This window comes from Diadema antillarum, unplaced genomic scaffold (genome assembly GCF_040938485.1).
Source record: "Diadema antillarum isolate AM-2024a unplaced genomic scaffold, OU_Dant_1.0 scf00000231, whole genome shotgun sequence".
NCBI classification, from domain to species: domain Eukaryota; kingdom Metazoa; phylum Echinodermata; class Echinoidea; order Diadematoida; family Diadematidae; genus Diadema; species Diadema antillarum.
This window is the reverse complement of record NW_027271120.1, coordinates 524,652-546,628: the sequence shown is the minus strand read 5'-3', so window position 1 is coordinate 546,628 and position 21,977 is coordinate 524,652.

The window sequence follows — 21,977 nt, the reverse complement described above, 5'->3', positions numbered from 1 at the left end:
ATTAAAACACAAAGAAACATGACTTTAGGCCACTAAAGCAGGCACCCTTGTCTTCATTTTGGGAACCTGGTATCAGTTGCTCCCTCGGGAACCTGCCTTACCAGGTTCCAGTTATTCTTCCCTGAAAAGATGACCTGCCCGAGGAAAAAAAAAAAGTTACGTATACTAGATTCATTCAGCAGAAGGATGGATGAAAAGGACTGAATGAGTGCCTGAGAGCAGGGAGGTGAGAGTGAGTGTTGCGAGTTTGTTAAGGTTTATTTATGAGTAGATATGTCCAGCTTCCAATTCTTACTATGATAAAACTCAATATTCTACACATCAAAAAAAAAAAAAAAAAAAAGGGGGGGGGCAGGAATTTTAATGTTTTTCATTGTTTTTTGGGGGCTACCAAATTTTCTCTCTGTCCACCAAAAATTTGACATTGATGATTTTGGTGGCCCCATCGGGCCACCAAATAAAAAAAAAGTTAGTGTGGAGCCCTGTGTTAGGGCTCTGATCATGGAGTTACCACTGAATAAAAGATGGACGGTGGTTCGAACCCCAGTTTGGGTTTTGCACAACATCTTGTTTTCGTTTTTGCTAAGTTTGTAACGCTGTATTCCGTCAGGCTTAGAGAGAGTAATAAAGTCAAAGACTTGATAGTTATTCTCTATCCAAGTCACCAAGACTAATAAATTCTTTTCCCATACTGGGGAAAACAAAAATCGCGACCCGCACAGTAGCGTGCCAGCTAGAACCTCTTTGGCCAGCACCTAGCGTGTTGACAAGGTCTCGTGGCTGAAGATCGAGTCTAATTCGGCACACCGAGAACTGCGAGAAAACGGATGAACGCAAGAGAGAGTAGCGCTCGGTCTCACCAGGGAGGTGGGTTCCACCTCCCTGGTCTCACGTTCATCCGTTGTCTCGCTGTTATTCACAGCCACAAGGCCTTGCCAAAAAGTCTCGCATTCACCGGTTCTCTCGCAACTAGTCTCTTTCACAGCCACGAGGCCTTGCCAAAAGGCTAGCCAGCACCACGCACGGTAGCCTTTTGTCAAGGCCCTCTCGCTGTATGGTGTAGCGAGCCCAGCCGAGTGGGTTATAGTGGCTATTGATATCATTCAATCATGAAAGAATTTTATTTTTGCGGATAGCCTGTAGTCACCCTAATCATGACTGCAGTGCATACATCGCCGGCAGGTAAGTTGGATAAGTGGATAAGCAACCCACAAGAAGATTGGGAACATCAAGGAGAAAAAATGAAGAACAAAGAACAGGCATACACAAATATAAAAAAAGGACAAATGAGAAGAAAAAGACAGACGGGCTGAGTAGTCCAGTGTTATTGTTCCATTACTCATAGCAGTGGTGGATCTAGAGTAAGTGCGCACACAGAACTCAGTGCTGTGGGTGCACCGGGCGGACACTCCTCTTATTTTTGGTTTAAACAAAAGAAATAAACACGAAGGACCGATGCGACCGCGCCCCTTTAATTTTGCAAAGGCGTGATCCCCTGTATGAAATTCCTGGATCCGCCCCTGAATAGAATTAGTATTTCGAGTGGAAATTCTCATCACGTGTAACTTTAACACTTATCCATTCATGACTTTGATAAACGTTAACGAACATTTTGTTTCTCTTTATAATAGTATATCAAAAGTGTTCATTAGGCAGTATGAACGTACATTAGCGAACAAAATTTGTAGTTCGAATCATTCAATTATTAAATGGTACATGTTCCCAAGATTCAGTCCTCTATGTTTGTTTGTTTGTTTTGTTCTATTTTGTTTGTTCGTTTGTTTGTTTTTCTTTTGCTTTTGGCGTCCGGACATAAGTACCGATTATATAAATAAGCAGTTGAATTGCCGGACGCTGTAGATACACGTGTACGTTCACCTCCATTGTGAGGACGGTAAAGCGTGCTACCTTCTCGCGAGTACACGTAAGACGCGATAATTGATTTATTTTTGTTTTACTCGCTTAGGCTCTTATACTGATGTCGGACACCGAAGAACGTATTCCGAATCACTTACCATTTCAGTGTATTAAAGGGAGAAATAAAGGTGCAGCATCTTAAGTACAGCGCTAATTGACCAGCTTTGGGACCGACTTAAACTAAGACGCTTTTGACTTTTTTTTTTTTTGCTTTGTTTCACCAACCACTCACCAATGAACTTTTATAGTGATGTCGGACACCTAAGAGCGTATTCAAAATCAATGGCCCATTCAGTGTATTAGTATGACGGAGTATAAAAAGTGGAGCTTCAAAGCGCTCATTGTCCAGCTAATTGTTGGCCGTCTTACACGTAAGACGCTATTGATTCTTCATCTCTGCTTTATCCACCTTTTAACAATGGATTTTTCTCGTGATCTCGCACACCTTATAAACAGCGTTTTCAAAGTCAATTGCCCTTTTACTGTATTCGAGGGACAGCGCTAATTGGCCAGCTTGTAAAAGCCAGTGTGACTATAATATGTGTCATTTTCTCAGCTTGTTTAAGCCAGCGTGACAAGTGTATAATTACCGGGATTTTGCTCAGCTTGTAAAAGCCATCGTGACTCGTTTATTATTTACTCAGCTTGCTTAAGCCAGAGTGACTCGTGTATCATTTTCTCAGCTTGTCGCCCAAAGTGACTCGTGTATCATTTTCTCAGCTTGTCGCCCAAAGTGACTCGTGTATCTTGTTTAAGCCAGCGTAACACGTGTATCATTTGCTCAGCTTGTAAAAACCATCGTGACTCTTTTATTATTGGCTCAGCTTGTTTAAGCCAGCGTGACTCGTGTATTATTTTCTCAGCTTGTTTAAGCCAACGTGACTCGTGTATCATTTTCTCAGCTTGTTTCAGCCAGCGTGACACGTGTTTCATTTTCTCAGCTTGTAAAAGCTAACGCGACTCGTGTATAATTTTCTCAACTTGTAAAGAAAAAGCCGGCGTGACTCTTTTTTATTATCTGGAAGTCAGCGTGCCTCGTGGATTATTTTTCCTTGCTCATCGAAAAACGCAGGGCGAGTGACGTGTACTCTGTCGTTTCTATGTTATAAACATACTCTACTTTTATACGTGGCACCGCCATGCCACGTCTGAACAATGCCGACCGTGAGAAGGTCATACACTGGTGGCACGAAGGATTGACGGCCAAAGAGATTTTTCAAAAACTAAGAGAATCCCTGGTCGAAGTGAGCTCAATGACAGTGCGGAGAACCATCAAGAGGTACCTCGCGACCGGGTCAACTGGTGACCGTCCAAAATCCGGTGCACCCTCAAAGTTGACGGAGGTGCACAGGATGCTCATCGACGAAATGATGGGAAAAGATCACGAAACTTCCGCTAAGGAAATTCAGCGTAAGTTGGAAGTTGATTTCGGGGTTCGTGTCGCTGAACAGACAATTAACGAGGCCAGAAAGAAACTTGGCTGGAAGAGGACCCGCCCATGTTATGGTCAATTGATCCGCCAGAAGAACAAGGCTGCGAGATTGTCATACTGCCTGAGAATGGTGGAGACGCAGGAAACTTTCAGCAACGTTGTGTTTACAGACGAATGTACTGTGTACATTGAGAGGAATCGCCCCGGGTCGGGATTTTACTGGCGCAGGGGTACAGAGGCCCCAAGGAAATTTGATCGTCCAAAGCACATGGGCAAGGTGAACATATGGGCAGGAATATCGTACCATGGGGCGACGCGACTGGCAATCTTCACAGGGATAATGAGGAAGGAATTTCTCATCGAGAAGTTATATAGTGAGTACCTGCTGCCATTCACCGAGGCAACATTCCCTGACGGGAATTTCCGTCTCGTCCAGGACAACGATCCGAAACATCGGAGCAAAAAGTCCGTCGAATTTCTCCGCACAAACCACATTTCATGGTTCCCTACCCCACCCGAATCTCCTGACCTCAATCCAATTGAGCATGTTTGGGCCCACATGAAGTGGTTTGTGCGGAGACACGTCAAGGCGACAACAGAGGAGGAACTGAAAGTTGGCCTGGAGAGGTACTGGCAGCAGGTACTCACCCAAGAACTCATCGATCGGCAGATCGGGAATTTACGTCATGTAATTCCCGAGGTAATACGATGTGGTGGGGATTCCACCCACTACTAGGAGTGTTTTTTCCTTCATTGTTCCTTGAGAATATTGACGGGGGAGGGGGTGTCCTCATTTTCAATTCTAAGGGACAATTCGCGTAGTTAAACGCATCTACACAATTGTACTTTGCACACATTAACTGACGTGAATCATTTATACTTTTCGTGAATTTTTCTTGTGGAATGTATGATTTTTTGCATACACTTTGTCATGACGTGTTACCGCATTGTAACTTTGTACGCAGTCAAAAGGCTGATGTGAGAAAACTCCGTCGAGTTGCAAGGAATCTTCTAGTTTTTTTCTTTATTATAATTGTTATTGTTGAAATTGATGTCAGTAGTTATGACATTGTGATTTTATGCAATTTTTATCATCAAATTATTAGTATTCTTATCACGTTTATGGTAATTTTGATTCTAATCTTTATTATTCTTATTATTGCCATTGAAAGACGATGTGTATCTTACGAGTTTTCATTACTGTTCTCCTGTACTTTTAATGAACTGTAATATACTTTTATGACGTGATTCAAACTTCATTCGCAGTATGCATTACATGTACGATACCAGCAACGAAGGGTGCGTCCAACAGTGTTTGTAGACGTATATTGTTATACAGTGTAATGAAACATATTTGTTGTTGTAGGGAGGTGGCTCCATAGATGGATAGATAGAAAGACATAATGTATAGACAGATACACATGTAGCTGTATGTCTTGAACCTGATTAGGAAATTCATGTACACGTGTAGTGCAATATGAATTTCAAGTGTACTTTACAATGTACATGTAGGCCTACGATATACTTCTGCTTTCGAACCTGTTGACTGACCAGGAAAAGCGTTTTGTTGAGTTGTAAACTAAACTACGACGTATGACGTGCAGTGTAAGCCTGTACTATAGTGTACAATAAGATGTTCATTGTGGATTGTTGACTTTATACAGCTTACGATGAGTAAAATGTAGTATACTGTGTACATGAACGTGTTATCATTTATGTAGCATTCTTCCATCACTCCTCGAAAATTTGGCATAATTGTCTGTTGAATTTTACAATGCTGCTTTTGCACTTTCGAATCTGTTATGAACGTAATTTTCAGTGAAACATAATGAAACTTTGATACAATTTATTTCGCATGCGATTGATGAATGTGTGGATTGTTTACATTTCTGTACGTTCATGCCCGGGAAACTCAGTATCAGGCTGACCAGGGTAGCTGTGTTTGCATGAGTACCCAACGTTTAGTCCATCAAAATACAGAACATTTCTGTCGGCATGTTACAAGACTTTAGCCATTGACAGGCGGAAGTACTGTACATGTAGAAGTTTCACAACTGCAAACTGTTATGTTTACGTATACATGCAATGAATGACAAGAAATTGCTAAGGTAAACATCAATGCACAAACTACTGCAAAGACTCATCGCATTATACACAAGTACATTCACAATAGTAAAGGTGCACATGAGTTAAGAAGAAGTACCTTTGTGTACATGGAAAAGCCAACGAAATTGCTTTCACGAAATCAAGTTATTTAGCATTAGTCTTGTGTGTTTCTACATTGTACACTGTTCATCTGCGCACGAGCACTGAGGCTACACATGACATGTATATAACAAAACTACTGTACATTTATCGTGGATATCTGTTCGCTATGACACTGAAATTCACATGTATTATTAGATAAAGTAGCACGTGCGGGTTTGAGAGACGAGGTTGGGATGTTGCCCGTACTTGTATTTACTTGTGATAAGTATTGGAATTGCCTATGTCACTTAAATCATATCCTTCATTACGAAACTTTTTCTTACTTTGGATGAGAGACCTGTGCTGCATATTGTATATAATTATGTATCCTCACTTTGAAAATGAAGCAAACCTTTCTTTAACAATATCGATATAAATTTGAGATATAATTCGAAACCTCTTTCGTATAAAGTAACCTGTGAATCGCAATGGTTGTTCCTGAGTTAATGTTTGTGTACATGTAGATACTCACAATTCTTACTAGTGGGTGACTTAGACAGAAGTCCTTTGAAAACATGTTCTATATACTTTTCTTTATTACACTGTAGTTGTTTAATGGACGTTTTATGAAGAAAACATGAACAGAAAATTAACATGCAAGTACATACATGTATGTAGCCTACATGTACAAGTCGAAATGATAATATGTGCATTTGAGATTTCAGGCACATTTCGAATTCATTATGAAATGATATGAGAAAAATAAATACCAATCAACTAAATTGGTGGAGCCAAGAAGAAGGTTTAATAATTACGAGTATACATCTCTGAGTCTGTTGGGTGTAAGGTCGCATGCACTGAATGTCTGATGTGTTGTGTGTGTGTGTGTGTGTGTGTGTTGAGGCAAGATGGGGGAATGCTTCATCTATGGTTAACAATGAAGGTTAACATACCGCTGAACGTTATATATATATATATATATATATATATATATATATATATGAATATATATATATATACATATATATATCGATACATATATATATAAAGCAGAGTATACGCATACACAGTCATATATGAATACACTATAGGTATTTACATACAAAATTCTCACCCAAATATATATATATATATATATATATATATATATATATATATAAAGATGAGTAACAAAATTGCAACAAAGTTCATGCTATATTCCCCTACGGTTTATTTCTTGACACAAATTTTCGAGCGTCTCGCCGCCCTTTCTCAAGTGTTGATACTTGAGTGCTAGAAAGGTCAAAATTTGTGTCAAAAAATAAACCATCGGTGAATACAGCATGAACTCTGTTGCAATTTTATTAATTATCTTTTCATCTTCATTTCATTTCATTTCATTTTTATTTCATTTCCGGCCAAAGCATATTATATGACAATTTCATATAAACAAATTTAAAAATTTTGCCAACACGTGGAGTATATATAGTATATATATATATATATATATATATATATATATTGTATATATATATGTATGTATACATATATATACATATATGCATACATGTACACATATTGTTGCATACGTATATATATATATATATATATATATACACACATCTATATATATATATATATATATATATATATATATATATATATTTGCAGTATCGTCTTCTCGCGATCACTTGCAGGCAAACAGGCATGGGCACGGAGCCACACGCAGGCGCACACATACTAGTAATGCAGATGCAGATGCAGATGCATTCTTACTCCAAACACCCAGAGTAAAACATGGGTATGGTGATCGTGCTTTTTCCGTTATGGGACCAAAATTGTGGAATCAGTTACCTCTTCAGTTAAGGGAACTGTCATCGACAGAGTCATTCAAATCCAAACTTAAAACTTATCTGTTCCTTTCATACTGAGGACTGTAATTGCTGTATGTCATTAATATTGGATCAATATTGTATTTTTAATTGGTATATGTTGTATTCTTTATTTGGTATATATGGGATTGTTTTTGTTTACCATTTTCTTATTTGTTGAAATGTTTGAATATGTATATGCATGTAAATATATGATATCTTTTCATTTTTGAAGCGCCATGAGCACTGAAAAGTGGACCTGTGCGCTATACAAGTAGCCACTATTATTATTATTAGTAGTAGTAGTAGTCATGATCATGAGCACACACTTACAAAGGGGATATTTATGTACAATGCATGCACGCACGGCCCCCAATGGATTCGCACGCAGGATGCTAGTCCACTACCAGTACCTGGACTGCCTTCGTATACGGTGTGTACTAGTATGGTGTGTATGGTATGAGCAATATCGCACACGGAAATACCGTCGTTGAGGGCGTGTAGTATAAGGAGAGACCCCGTGCAGATCTTTTTTTTTTCGAGGGCAGCAATTAGGCCCCCCCCCCCCCCCCCCAAAAAAAAAAAAAAAAAAAAAAAAAAATTGTTGTATTGGCGTAACACACCCGACCCTACTTTCTTTATTATTATTTTTTTTTGCTATCGATATCAAGTATCTTGTTGATTGCGATCACGATCGCAAAAACCCGGAAGTGGAAAAGGCTCCGGGGACATCGGATGTACGAGGAAGAGATCTAGCTTGCGACTCGACTCGCATAGCCTCGCTTGATCAGTACTAAGTACTAGTATGTCATCTGTTTCCCACACGGACGCGTATCTATATATATATAATACGCGAAGTTGTTGTTGTTGTCGCGACCTTATGTACATTGTATTTCCTGTTTTATTCCGGCGTTGCTGGTTTGTCTATCTCCTCCCGAGCCGTCGGCTCCGGGCAGCTGCGACCGGTGCCGTCGGCCGCAGGAGAGTATCCTGCATCGAATGGCGCGGGTTTCGTCCCCTCTCAGCCTCCGTGTCGACGTCGAGGATGAAAAAGAAAAATTAATCAGATAGATGCATAATGCATTTTTGTGCGTGACGAAAGAGCCGAATGTTTTAATATTCACCAATCCTGCGCTGGACTCCTACTTTCTCGATACACAGTAGTGCATCTTTTAGCTTGCAGAGACAGTGGGATACTAAAGATAATGGGTGCAGCGAAATTTCTGACATCTTCCGGCGGACACGCAGGCATGCACACAATGTACTCTCGGGTGGGTACGGTATGCCAGTGTGTGGCCTGCGCCTGTGTATGTATTGACGATGGTCACACGAAACACTATCTGGGTGCGCGTGATATGTACACTCATTATGGTATAATACACGGCGCGGTCATACAAGTACAAGGGCATTTTACGTACAGCGACGTTCGCCATTATTGGCGTGCCCAAATGAAAACAACGAACGCTGTTATTTTATTGTATTTTGCACAACTGCAGGATACTATGCAGCTCAGGTATGTCATTTTGTTCACTCTCAAGTCGGGTATCATTGTACTCAGACTGTTCAGGACGGCTAAATATCCACTTAAATTTTGTCCTTGCCGATCGTACCCTTCCATATCAGAGTACACGCGCCGCTGTTCTTTCGTTTACTGCATGCATGCATGGCTGCTGTAAACATGAATATTCATGAGACAAGCGGACGCGGGGGAAACCCTCGCTTTGCTGACCGCCAATTTTTGAAGTTACAAGTGGACATCAAATGTGTGGTTCTATGGTGCATCAAACCAAGTTTTGGTGACAAAAATAAAAAAGAGGGAGCAAATGACGACAAAAATATTCTTCTTTCTCCCATAACGTGGGAAAAGAAATATTAAAGAAAAAATATGAGGCCCTGAGACCCACGGATTCCAATGACAATGATCTCTCCCTCCTCAAATATAACAATGATGATTATAATGATGATAAGTATCATAATAATAAAAAAAAAATGATAATAGTGATAGTTATAATACTAATAATAACAATAATGATGATAATAATGATGATAATGTACAGTCTGAAGCAGAAGAAGAAGGACATTCATGATTATGATAATAATGATAACAAAAATGTACAGTCTGAAGCAGATACGCGGGTGGTTCTATGATCCATCAAACAAAGGTTTGGTGATAAAAACAAAAAGAAGAGAGCAAACGAAGACGAAAATATTTCATTTCTCTCAGCACAATAGTAACAAAAACACTAGGGGTCTATATATGAAGTAGTCCTCAGCACAAGATTACGTATGTTAGTGCAGTGAGCAGTTTTGGACAGTTTGCGCAGGACTGTCTTCAGAAAAGCTTTTTATCAAGAGCAGAAAAATGGGGGATACAGATTTTTACAATTCTTAACAAATTAACATTTCCGCCTCCTTTGGTTGATCATTCCTATGTTATGACTCTACCATCTGTCTACTCTCTCCTCTCCCCTAAATAATATTAATAATTTTAGTAATAATAATGATAATAACAATGACAATAATACACTGAAATAATGATGATAAAACAATAGGCCAATGCAAATGAATGGGGAGGGGATGCTATGATCTATAACTTAAGAGTGGGCGGAAGAGACACAAACAGGTACAGGATTGTTTTGATGTTTAAAATGAATTTGCAATGATAATGAAGCTATTTGAAATGTATATCAGTCGTAGAGTAACCTTGACATGACGGAAAAAAAGATATTCACTATCCTTGACCGATAAACTTTTTTCCTTAATTCCCTTGATTCATCCCCATGTCAATGAATAATATAAAATGATAAAACCGAATGACTATGATCTCCCCTCCCACAAAATAACAATAGCAATAACAAGAACAATAATAATAATAATGATAACTATGATAATGATGGCGGGAACGATCCCAACCAATGGACTGGATCGCAGGGCACGTACTACAAATGTAATATTAAATTTTTGGGAAGGGTGGTCATTTAGAGGACAGCGCGTCACAATTAACGAAATGAGAAAACTTTCCTTTTTCAATTTCTTCAATAAAAATGTACAAAATCGTATCATGAGAAAAAAGAATAAAACCACTCAGACCCGAGGATTTCCACGGGTGCTGCTATAATAATAATAATAATAATAATAATAATAATAATAATAACAATAATAATAATAATAACAATAATGATAATAATAACAACAATAATAATAATATAAATCGTAACAATAATAATAATAATTACAGTAATGATAATGTACAGGGTGAAGGAGATAAACGGGTTAGAATATGTAGACATACATATTCATAAGACATGTGCGGACGTGGGGAAAAAAGGGGGGTGTTCTATGATCTATTAAACCAAGGTTTGGTGATAAAAACAAAAAGAAGAGAGCAAATGAAGACGAATATATTTTATTTCTCTCAGTACAATAGCAACAAAAACACTAGGGGTCTATATATGAGGTCCTGCTCAGCTCAGCTATACCGTTTTGCTTTTGTCGTTTTGGTTATTTTTCTCTGAATATTTGTTTTTGTATTTTGTTCGGGGGGGGGGGTGGAAATGTGTGTGTGGGGGTGGTGGTCATGGGTAGAAGAGAGCACACTTTACCAACGAAAGGATGAGAAAACTTTTCTTTTATTTCATCAATAGAAATGTCCAAAATCGTATATAATCCTTATTATGAGGGGAAAAAATAATAAAACCCCTAAGACCCGTGGTTTTCCACGGGTGCTGCTAGTTCTATCAAGATTTATACAGTGTATACTTTGCATTCAGACTGCAATGTACTAGTATTGTGCAGCGTTTCGCCATAGGTTCTTCTGTGGAGAACTTACGCGCATCTCTATATGTGGGACTGTATAGAGATCGCCGTGTGCGATGAAAAGATCGTACACATGAGGTCAATTTGCACCTATCTTATCTCATTCAAAATAGTAAAATATGAAGTGATAACATTCAGGATAGGGATTTCAACATCTTTTAATTCTGTGAAGGGGTATAATTCCAGTAAAATCGGCCCCATAAATGATTTGTAGAATAGAGGAACGCAGCACATTCGGTGCGGCAGTTGTGACTGTTTACTGAGCACGAGTTGTACACGTAAAATGCACGTAAAAAAAAAATCAGCCCGCCCGACCCTATTTGAAAATCTCATGTTACGCCAATACAACTTTTCTCTCTCTCTCTCTCTCTCTCTCTCTCTCTCTTTTTTTTTTTTTTTTTTTTGGGGGGGGGGGGGGGGCCTTAGTGGACTCGCGCGATGCGAGGACTGTCGCGATCGAGAAGACCTCGCGCTACCGCCAATGATGGCGTATGAGAGAATGAGAAAAAAGAAAAGAGTCCCGCATCGGGACTAGCAGGATGCTGGATTCGCACGGATTCGCACGGTAGCGTGCCAACACCACGCACGGTACCGTGCCAACACCTCGCACGGTACCGTGCCACGCACTCGACGGTGGCACGCAGCTGCACGGAGGCGCACTGACTGGCACGCAGCCGCACGGAGGCGCACGAGGGCGCACGAAGGCGCACGAGGTCGCACGGGGTCGCACGGGGGCGTACAGAAGCGCACGCACCCGCACGAGGCCGTACGAAATGGCACGGAGCCGCACGCACCCGTGCGAAACCGCACGAAGCAGCCCCGTGCGCACTGCGTGCGGGAGTAACATAACATAATGGTCTGACTGTAGTCGAGCCACAAGTAGTCATCCAAGAGGGTTCGGTAATCTACGAGAATGCTGACGTCAGCCAGGTCGTGGTCAAAGGCGGTCCTTCTGAGTGTACTAAGCGAGTGCCTTCTGAGGAATCACATCCTGCAAAAGATGACTCCGTTGATTCTAACTTCGAAGGGTGCTACGCTGAAGTTGGCGAGAGCAGCCTTGTTGGAGGAATTTGTCCTGCCTACGATCAGACCAGTGATCAGACTACTGGGGAAAAGGAATCGCTCATGACAATCCTCATAAACAAAGTAAAACCGAAAGGAATAAATCGTCTCAAGCACACCTACATGGAGGGCCCTTGTCCTCAGCAGGCCTGCGAGAGGCAGCAGGCGGGGAGGGCTGCTGAAATGGACGATTGCTACACGGAGATCAAAGAAGTTATGAAGGGAGTGGACGGCAACCAAGATGAGTACGAGTATGTGGTCGTACGTTAACGATATGATACCGGATTTCGTGTACGGCAGCATCGATCGCGAAATATCGGAAGATGGAAAGGGGAAGTTGGTGTAGCCAGCGATTTGAGATTATCCAACACAAGGGGCAGTGCCAACTGCAATCAAATTGGGTGAATCGAGGAGGGTGTACGAGAGCACTGAGTCCCCCAAAGGATCTGGCGATCAGTACAGCGGCAAACTGTACACAATCCAAAACGCTCAAAACTGATTATCACTTGTCACAAAACAAAAATGAGTACTGCTTTAAAATTTAGCACTAGCGTCACACACACACACACAAAAAAATGTTGACATGAGTCAACGACAAATTTAAATCAACGTCAATATCAATGCCAGTGGTGCAGTATTGCTGAAAAAAATAAGTGTCTGAGATGTCATGTTCTGGGATTGTTTGTTTTCTTGTCCGTTCGTCGTGTTGTACGTTACTCCTCTGAGCTCAATACCAGAAGGCTAACGCCATCAAAGGAAATGAGTTCATCGTATTTCTTTTATACCTGACTGAAGAAAAAAAAAGTACAACATTAAAGGTATATCTGCAGTAATTTGATTTTTGGCATAATTGAAAAAAAAATATATATATAAAATAAAACAATAAAACTCTTAAAGCTAAAATGTACAATGTTCAGTGATACTACGATTTAATGGGGAAGGCACAGACATATTATATGGAACAATATTTACAAGGACTGATCGTTGAGAAAGATAAAGGCCAGACTCATGTGTCATTGAAATGTAGTCTTTTTTGTAGTCATTCAACTCGGTTTGTTCTCTGGTACGTGGTTTGTGTGGATGCTGGAGATAAAGTTTCTGCATGAATATGATTGTGGGAATAATTAGATCATAATTCATTATGAAATGTCAGTGCCGACGGTCTTTATACTTTGGTTATGACATTATTATCCGGTCTGAGCGTCAGTATTGTATATAAGAATTGAATTCTTATACATTGTGTCATCATGAAATAGCCTCTAATTATTGGCGTAGATTTAGGCATTAAAATAATTTCAATAAATTGTGAAATTGGCATGTTTGAAACGCTATGTTACATCGCTTTAAAAAGGACGTGTTTTTTATGACAGTTTCCAAATAGGCCTACAAATAGTACATTGTTTGTGCAAATGATGTCTCAGCTAAACTTGAGACGAACTAACAAGTTCCCAGTATAATACGAGTATTCACCGACCGAAGGGAGAGAGCGAAGGCTTTCCGTGGGCACGGAAACCCCAACTTGCGGTATCACGCCTATCACGTTTTTCAAATTCAGATGACTAGTTCTGTGGCCCGTGGCCGGATACCGATAGAGCGGAAGCTTTTGTTAGGACATTATTGATATTTCGTAAGCAAGTTAATTTAATCGTCTGCTCACTGGTAAGATGATGACCTCCTGTAATAAACGATTTGGTCAGTTTACTGACGAAAGTTGTATAATTTCATCACTGGAATAGACAGTGAAAACTTCCAAAACAAATCAGAAATGGACTGTCAGTTTTTCGTTACGGAACGGTAACTTGTTCCGAGGAGGAAGTTAATTTTGAGCATCTAAGCCTCAAAGGTCTTGGGGAAATCATGTCATAGTTCTACGCCGGTGAATGAAACAATAAGCATGGTAAGAACAAACTGTGCACGATAAACAAAAAAAAAGTCAATGCAAACAATTCGGTTTGTCAAAACTAGAAAAATGGACATTTTGTTAGGGGTAGGCAATTTCCTGTTCCTGATAAGATTTTTAAGGGTCTTCATGTAAAAATAGGGACAAGCGGCAAGGCCAACGTTAAAAGTAGCATCCACTCTGTCTCGATTTAGATACTGCGCAATGAAGATAGTGCAAAGACAGGTGTTTCTTGACACAATAACACTTTACAAACCGCACAGTATGGAAAAAAATATCAGATGAAAACCATTAAACTGATGAAGAGGAAATTCAATGGGGTCTAACGTATGATCCCAAAGGATGTAAATGACATAAATATGTTAAGACAATTATTGTTTGACTTTTCAATTGAATTTGCATATGAATTTATGAGCACAAGACTACAAGACAGAATAATAATGGTAAGTCGTTATTTTTTTATCTCCCCCACCATTTGTTTAAACTTATTTATCCAAGGTATACAATCCATGATTTATACTCTACCAGATTTCGTGATTTTAATCGTGTGTGTGTGTGTGTGTGTGTGTCTGCTAAAAGTAAGGGCAGTCTAGCTACTAGTACGTAGTGTCTATAATCAATGTTATCATTTGTTTGTGCAAATTTATCAACCTATGTGTATCATATGGCGGCCTATGAACAAAGTGAATATTTGCTTTTATGTTTGTCAATGCAACCATGCCTAATATTACATGGTAGTCATGATCAAGTATTTGCTTGTATATTTGGAAGTATAATCATAAAATCATTTGGTATGCGGTGGGATATGATCGATGTGATCAATTATAAATTGCTTGTATATTTGTCAGTTTAAGTTACATTGTACTTAATTTTTTTATGCGTAATTGTCATATTATATGCTTTGGCCGAAAATGAAATAAAAATGAATGAATGAAAGAATGAATAATAGTAAGTTTAGTATGTGGTACTCTATATATAGGCTCCAATCAATGCGCATGAGGGAAAGTATGTGTGCACATGATCCTCCAGCACATCTCCGTGATAAAGTGGCATAGATAAAACTCCTTTTAAATAAATGATTGGGTTTTTTTTTCGGGGGAAAAATAAGATATCTAGTACTGCCTAGAAGGTAAACCGCGAGCTTAACATTGTAACTGCTTTGTAACTACTACATTGTTACTTCTACGCTGTAATTGCTAATTTGTTTTACCCATCTTATGAACTAATATATTGTATGAATATTCAGTATTGTGTAGTGTACTGAACATACTTTTACAGATCAACATTATCACAGCACAACGCACATTTCACAGCACTGTGCACCATGAGCACTGCTATTCGCTATTCACTATTATATCGTGAAGAGCTGTATCTTAATCTTAGTTTCAGTTTATGTCGTATTGACTTTATCTCGGGCCATCTTCCTAGTTTTCCTATGAAGATGGCCCCCTGCATTTCCAATATATATAACATTGTATAATTATGGTATTCTTTAAACAAAATTTGAACTGTTCCTTATCGTACAATTTACATTCAATTTGACATTGTTATATATTTTTCTCCCCATATATTTCGTTATACAATCGTACCCCACAATAAGTATCAAATACATATATAACGTTTTGGATTCCAAAGTTATGATAATTCGCAATATCAATTTACTGCAAAAAAAAAAAAGTTTTCTACCATATCCGGGCCGCCACAGCCAAATCCATACCTAAAAAAAAAAAACACACACACACACTCACACACACTCACACACGCTCAAAAAAAGAGATGGCTCGCAAGTGGAATAATATCTTTTTATATATATTTTTCCTCGTCTTGCCAATAGATCGTGGAACCTACCCGCAGAAGAAAACAACGGCTTAAAACGTTATGTGGGTAGATCATGACAATTCATCGACATCATTTTAAAGGCGTGGGCGCATTGGATGTTGTATCCTCTCTGCGTTCCCGTCGTCGGTAGGCCTACATGTTATGTTAGACAGAAATGGAACTTTCGGAGGTGTACGTGCCTTGTAATGATGGGAGTCCGTGTGGCATCGGAGGTTTTAGTTTGATGTTGTCATGTTAGTATAGTCATTCTCTACTTCTCTCCCGTAATGGAATATCATTCTCCAGGCCAAACCTCTTGAACTACACCGAATGTGGGCTGCAATTTTCAAGACAAGTCAGTCGTGTAGCATTATAATTATAGCTGATAAAGTGAATAGTAATGAATACGCTGCAGTGAATCCATATAGGTAACTCGAAGAGATAGTAAAACGCGCTAATAGCAACATTGGGATTCGTTTTGTTCTGTTTTGTTTGTTTGTTGAGTTTTAGCAAAATCTCCTCACTATGGAGAGATACTTTTTTAGTTCTTAACGGAGAAAAGGAAAAAAAGTCTCATGTGCATATCTATATCGGGCTACCCTTCTCAATCTGCTCCTATCCATGTTTCATATTGAAAAAAAAAAGGTGTTAAACAAAGGCGTTAGAAGGTTACTCTTTATTTGATCTGGCCTATCGTCATCTACGCAGTGAACCTCGTGTTAAACCTTTATCAGATTTTTTAGGAGTAGTAGTAGTTTAGTAAGTTTTATTTCTCCACTTGTACATAACAGGAAATAAGTACAAGAATATCGAACATATTATTCACAAGTCATGAAAATATAAACAAAATTTCGCATTACAAATATATAATCATGTGAAATAATACATAAATATCATTTCAGATCTTTAAGTGTACAGGTGGAGGAGACCGTTATCAATAAGCATAACGCTTGACTTGGACATTGGCCTCTGAATATAATATGCCATGTAACAATTTTTTTATTTAGCTAAAGGAAGGAATGGAACAATTATACACACGTAGAGCAAATAAATGTAAATCTTTAAAGTATTTTAAATGTCATTTGACCAAAAAGGACAACACAAGGTGGAATGTATAAGGACGAAAGAAGAACAAAACAAAACAAAACAAAATCCGAGAATAAGGCACATTACCCGAATAGGAAGAGTAGAGGAAAGAGAAAAGAGAAGAAAATCAATGAGATACAATGTTCAGGAGTTGGGAACTATAACAAAAGCGTAATTAATTTTCTAATTCAAGTGGTACATTGCGAGAAGAACGTTTTTATAGGATAATTTAAAACATTCTAAACAAGAACTGCATTTAAGGTCATCGTGAATTTCGCGATTTCTCGAATACCTTTTGCAACGTCCAGTATTCAACTATAGTGTTTGCCAAAAAATTCCATTCATTCACAGCGAATCAGTGGATTATACTTTTAATGGTGGGTCGCTCCACTCCTCAACGTCAATTCAGCATTTTCCCTGGGCCAGACCTGCCGCAGCGCACGTACCAGATTCCGCCTCTTCGAGACGCGATTTCCTGGATTAGTTCGGCTGTTCCCGAAACTTCTTTCTTTGATGATTTTGTAGGAAACGGCCCTTACTTCCCATAGACATGTAAGACGAGAGAAGATGGTGGAAGAATGATTTTTTTTTTCTGTTCGAAAAGCAGAGCTGAAACATTAAAGATCAACATCATTGCAATGACATTTTAGTGTGACCTCCCGTCCCAAAGTGTTGGTAACTTTGTGGTTGCCCCGTATTGACTAAGTAAATAAGGAGTGCTTTATTAAGTCCGACGCAGTGACGAGAAAAGAGAGAGAAAGAGAGAAAGGGAACGGGTTAAGAATGACAATAACAGTTCGTTTATTGTTATACTCAGCACTTACAATCTTGGTTTCATTATCTCTAGCTCCCTCTGTTTCCTATACTAGTAACCGACTTTGCCAAGAATGCATAAGGACCTTTTCCTCCTATGGCAAGGGCGCCACCACTTGCTCTGCGTACTGCATGACGACGCGTACGGTACGGATTCACACCGCTGATCTGTGTACAAGGTTAGGTATCTAAATTTAGATACATTGTATCTTCTAGGCCAATGCCTGCGTTCAATGATGTGGTACACACAGGTTGAAATCATGGCACATAACGATTTAAGATATTGCACAATATATCAAGGCGGACCAGGATGTAACTGAGATCACACCACCGTCTGCCATACGGAAGTACTTGTCAATATTGCTGAATAGATTCACAAATTTTATCATCACAGCGATATCCATTACGACCTAATTGATATCATCAATGATAATAATGATAACTGAGATAGTGATATTGATATTTTTAACCTGACACAATGACGATAACAAAGAGACTATCATTTGATTTCTATGCGTCATTACATTCGTGTCTTCTTCAATTCATCTATAACTGTTAGAATTGTGACTACCTGATCGTCTATTTCCATCGCTCATGTGGGTACTAATTATACAATAGTACGTACAGTACTGGCTCTAAGAAGTCACATAATAATGCATTCAATTGAGTCGTATCGAAACAGATCACACCCCGATACATTACTCTGGACGCGGTATCTATCATTAGATCACTCTCAGCGGTACTTTCAAAAAGCCTGACTACCGTTTGGTTTGGTTTGTTTGTTTGTTTGTTTGTTTGTTTGTTTGTTTTTATTTTCTTCAAGATGATTTCACACATAAATCAAAATTCTTTTCAGTAATATCACAGAAAACATCAATGTACAGATTACAATGTACTTTATTCAAAAAAGAAATAATGTGTGTATTAATTCCATTACCAAAATAATTTTGTAATAACATAATAATGTAAAACTGAGAAATTAAACAGAAGAATGACCGCCACTTAAAGCGATGCTTTCCCCATTCTGCTGATTATAAACGTACTGTGTTTAGCAGAACGGGGAAAAGAACTGAACATAATATTGTCTATTGAACACATAAGGCAGGGTTCGACACTAACGGTGGCCCGGTGGCCCGGGGCCACCAAAAACGCAAGTCGGGCCACCAAAATTTCAGAAACGAAGAATTTTGTGGCCTGTTCGGGCCACCAAAAAAGGTCGGATATTTGCCTTTGGGCCATCAAAAATAATAATAGTTAGTGTGGAGCCCTGCAAAAGGTTTTATAATCTAGTACATAGACATTATGCTAAATTATGATTATGATGATAACGGAGTGATAATGACAAAAAGCAAGTGGGATACTGAAGATGATAGAGATGGCGGTGAGGATGAAGGTATAAAATGAAATGGTATGTACAGAAACATCGTGTATTATTTGCAGTAACTACAAATTTAATTCACAGGAAAAAAATCTGATCAAAATAAAATCAGTGTTTACAAATTGTAGTCTGACAGTAACAATTTGTTCAATCAAGCCTTAAAAGAATACCGCAATACCTCAATAGGTTCCCCCGTCTCTCTACCTACCTCTCTCTGCCTCTCCCTCTCTCTCTCTCTCTCTCTCTCTCTCTCTCCCTCTCTCTCATTCTCTTTCTCTCTCCCTCAATAAGTAAACTGCAAGTTTTCATAAAGTCAGAATTCGTAGCAACAACAACAACAACAACAACAACAGCAACAACAGGTTTCTACATTCATTTGCATGGAACCGTATAACTTGTCACAGTGGTTGGTGGGCCATGTATGTGACTGGCCGTTCTTGTTCATGTATGTGTTATCACCTCCACCTCCATAGTGCTAAAAAAGTAAGGCATATAATGAAACCAGGAAATTTCAGTCTAGCATACAGTGACAAAGCAATTTTTGAGAAAAGGACAAAAAAAAATCTATCATTGTTTACAATTTCCAAAGAATGGAACGCTTTCGTGACAACATCCATTCTGACTGGGAATCCGCATGAATAAATTTCGAACAAAACGAAGAAGCAATCAACCATGCTTGATTTCGTGTCTGGGGATTTTGATCTTAGGGAACGTGAGCGTTCTCGATTTTTTTTTTTTTTTTTAAGGAGTTGTTATTCTTTTAAAGGAGTTGTTAGCGACAAAGAAATTGTCTCATTGGATTTTTTCCCCTATTTTATACTTGTTAATTTGCTTGTCGTTATTTTTTTGGAAGAATATAGGAACATTGCAGGTTTTTTTTGTGTTTTTTTTTTAATATGTATTGCCCTTTGCTCTTTGCTGTGTATCATCGAAGCCAAAACCTTGCGAAGATTGCGACCACTTCACTCATTAATCGTCGTGACTACCCGTGAAATGTCTAGATTATTATACGTTAACTGAGAAAAAAACTAACTTGAGATGGAAAAAAGAAAATACAATGTTAAAAAGAGCACTGTTTAATCTTATTCTGTCTAGTCTCTGACTGATTTCTTTTTCAATGCACACTCATGATTATAATTATACATTATATACAAACAAATACTGGTCTGAAATGACAAATCAATCATTTAAAAGTCCTCCCCCCCCAAAAAAAAAGCAAACTAACAACAAACAAAACAAAACAAAACGGAACAAAACAAAACGATACAGAACACCGGCTATTGCGTGTTCCTTCTATTGATCGAAACCGAATGCTCCCGCACTAAAGCCACTGTGTGTGCTTCTTCACTGTTGCGCAACAACATCATTTCAGTCTCTGGCGTTGAAGAGAACGAACGCGTTTGCTGCCACTGCTTGCTGAACCGATTTTTATAAAGTAAGTGCGGTGACACTGTTTTGTGTTTTGTATGTAAGAATGCATGTATGTATGTATGTATGCATTTTATGTATTTATATATATATATATATATATATATATATATATATATATATATATATATATATATATTGTGTGAGTGTGAGTGCGTGCGTGCATGTGTGTGTGTGGGGGGTTGTTGTGCGTGTTTGTGTGTAACAGTTCACGCCTGAGAAAAGCGACTTGGCATTTTGCGGTCATAGAATTGAAATTTAAAAAAAAAAATTACGCGATCGAAGTCAATGGTCGACGTTCTAATTTGACTGTGAACTGAACATCAATGGTCACGTATTCAGATTATCCAATACTTGCTTGAATCAGCACGTATCAAAAATATGTGTAGATGAACTTTTTTTCTGGCAAGAGAAAGCACTCTCAAGTGATTTAAAGGTCCAGTTTACCTTTGGGAGCAGTGATTTTAAAAATGTTCAAGATATAACATTTAATGCATATTTGTAGATCAGTTGTATCACAAAACATCCTACCGTATTAAATTTTCACAATAAAGCCTAAAACATAAGGAGATATCAGTGTTTTTCTCAATAAACCATAACTGTATACGGTTTACTCTGGAAGCATCCCTATTATAGATATTGTTCACATTTTGTGTATTTAACTATACTTAACATCGAATATAGGGATTCAAATTTTTACAGTGGTTCTTTCTATTCCTAAGTCACATTTTAGAACTATTCTAAAGCACTAATGCTGGGTTTTTGTTTCACCTGCAAATGGTAAATTATGCCTTTAACCACCTACCCCTGCACATACTTTTTTTTTTCCTGACCACAAATTTCTGAAAACTAAAAAAAAAAAATGTGATCTTTTCAACTTAGCCAGGTCATCACCAGTACAGCACATTTCATCGAAATGCATAATGTTTAGCTCCACGTACTGTACATGACTATCCTACGAGACCGTCCATTGAATTTCCTCTTCCATTACTGAGAACCCCAAAACACAGTACATTCAGAACCCAAACTTTGGTATAAGATAACAGCTTAATATAAGAATCTCGCAGCTTCATTACGTCACTTGTCCTGGTGAGGGAGAAGCGTGTTCTATCAGACGCTCCTCTCTCCTTTCTTCTTGTTTTTTCTTTGTTGTGTTATAATGTCTTTGTGTTTTCTTTTCTGGTGCAATGTCGCTTATTTTGTGTACATGTGCATAATATGAATTTGGATGGTATGTCCTTTTGCATTGTCATTGATTTACATTTTAAAAGCTCTGATTTTGTTTTAAAT